This window comes from Takifugu flavidus, chromosome 2, assembly GCF_003711565.1.
Source record: "Takifugu flavidus isolate HTHZ2018 chromosome 2, ASM371156v2, whole genome shotgun sequence".
NCBI classification, from domain to species: domain Eukaryota; kingdom Metazoa; phylum Chordata; class Actinopteri; order Tetraodontiformes; family Tetraodontidae; genus Takifugu; species Takifugu flavidus.
In genome coordinates, this window is record NC_079521.1 from 1,570,192 (window position 1) to 1,572,691 (window position 2,500).

A 2,500-nucleotide genomic window follows, 5' to 3' on the forward strand; every position below is an offset into this window, starting at 1 on the left:
CGCGCGGCGGTACGTGCACGTGCGTGCCTGCGTTCGTGCATGTGTGTGTGTAAGCACGTGCCAGGCAGAATGAGAGAAAGCGAGAGCAATCCGCAGACATCTTAAACTCCTTCAAAAACTACAGCTGGATAATAGCCCAATTAACCTTTTCATTCTCCCTCAATCTTTAGCCGAGGCCCTGCCCGTATTCTCACGCTGTTTCCGTTTTTTCCTTCCCCTTCACCTTTTTCTGCTCCTTCTCATGAACAGAATGAAGGGCGCTTGACCCTCTGTATAATAACCAGTCTGACAAAGTGACAAAAATAACCAGGTTTTATTCATCTGGTGTGATTTCCCATCTTAACATCTCGTCTCTGTGTCAGAATTGGCCCTATTTATTAAGCAGACTCGGTCACAGTGTAGCAGCTAGCGCTAGCAACTACAGCGCTTAGGGAAAGAAGGAGGACACCCCGTAGACTCTAGGAGTGAGACTTCAAGCTTCAGTCTTGCCAAAATATGTTAAAGAATTTTGTTTTCACCCTGATGACCGTGTGAACCGGAAAAAGGTGGAGTGCCTTCTCCGGGTCAAGGAGGAGATCCTGCCCCAAGGGGAGGAGTTCAAGTGCCTCGGGGTCTTGTTCACGAGTGAGGGGAAATGGAGCAGGAGATCGACAGGCGAAGCTCTCGATTTACCGGTGGATCTTCGTTCCTACCCTCACCTATGGTCATGAGCTTTGGGTAATGACCGAATGAACAAGATCACGGGTACAAGCAACCGAAATGAGCTTCCTCCGTAGGGTGGCTGGGCTCTCCCTTAGAGAGGGGGAGAAGCTCTGCCATCCGGGAGGAGCTCGGAGTAGAGCCGCTGCTCCTCCGCATAGAGAGGAGCCAGATGAGGGGGGGGCTTGGGCACCTAGTTAGGATGCCCCCTGGACGCCTCCCTGGTGAGGTGTTCAGGGCATGTTCCTCCGGTAGGAGACCCCCGGGAAGACCCAGGACACGTTGGAGAGACTATGTCTCTCGACTGGTCTGGGAACGCCTGGGGATCCCCCCGGATGAGCTGGAAGAGGTAGCAGGGGAGAGGGAAGTCTGGGCTTCTCTCCTTAGGCTGCTGCCCCCATGACCCAACCCCGGATAAGTGGTAGAGGATGGATGGATGGATGGATGGATGGATGGATGGATGGATGGATGGATGATGGATGGATGGATGGATGAGCTTCTCATTGGAGCTGCAGGATCCGGAAGAGGTGATGGAAATGATCGGTGATTGACAGCAGATTTACAGAGTTATTGACAGCCTAGAAAATATGTGGAAGGACATCAGCTCTTATCTCAAAAACCGCCGCGGGCACTCCAAGTGTTTCCCTCTTGTGGCGTGCGTGCACGTTTGAGTGACACCTGAAAGTGCTGTTGTAGTAAAAAAGACGAAGGGGTGTGAAAGGATCCAGTGGAACGGAGCAGCGGATTCATATCTCGTGTGGCACACCTGTGCGCTCTGCACATGAAGTCGGTGTTGTCTTCCATCTCATCTCTTTTCAAACGTGGCGCAGAGGCGGCGCAGAGGGTGGCGGCGGGGCTGGCGTGTTGGCTGAAATTGGACTGCCTCTGCCCATTATGGCAAACATCAGCCCAGCAGACAGGCAAGCGGGTCGCAGGGACGCCACACGGGGAGTGTGTGTGTGTGGGGGGGGTCGTCTGCTAAAACACATCCATTAAACCCCAAACTATTTTTGATTTACATGCTCAGACTCTTTAAAACTGTCACTTCCGCTGCGCCCCCCCACCCCCACCTGCCGCCTTCACTCTGCATCCACGCACCTGTCTGCCTGTGACACACACAGACTCTATTCCTCGTTCCCATGTAAGGAATAAACCCCCCCCTCTGTCGCTATCAACGGGCAAAACAGCAAAGGCCGACCTGAGTGTTGGCGTAAATTACAAGCATCCGATTGGACGCCTGCCTCATTAGAGTGTATCCAGAAGTTAGTGGCCTCGTGGTCACCTGCAATCATCCGTCATGGCGGTAATTAGGCTCATATACACGCTCACCTGTGGGGGACCAGAGTTTCTGAGCTTCTCCTGTCATTTATATCAAGAATGGGGGGAAAGTGCACGCAGGAAAAACACACAATGGTGGACGCAGATGATAATAAGAGAGGGGGGCCAGACCTTGAGATCTGAATCCATCCAGTAATAAAGATTTGTATCGTAGTACCGATGTATAACCCATAAACTTTAGCATGTTACCAACATCAGCAGAATAGTGAGATGCCACCAACTTGTTGACATGTTTACTCCAGCTTTTAATGGAAGTCTCTCTGTTGACCGGACAGACCAAACAACTAGTTAACAACGATGCTCTCAACCATGTTTGTCAGAAAACCTCCTCGCTTCACACAATCCTGCGTTTTCAAAGAAACCCTCACGGTGTCGGCGCCATTTATTTGCTGTGAAATAAAGAAGAAAAGGGAGCAAAAGGAAATTCTGTCAGTCCTCTTTAAAAACACGTGATTTGGAATTT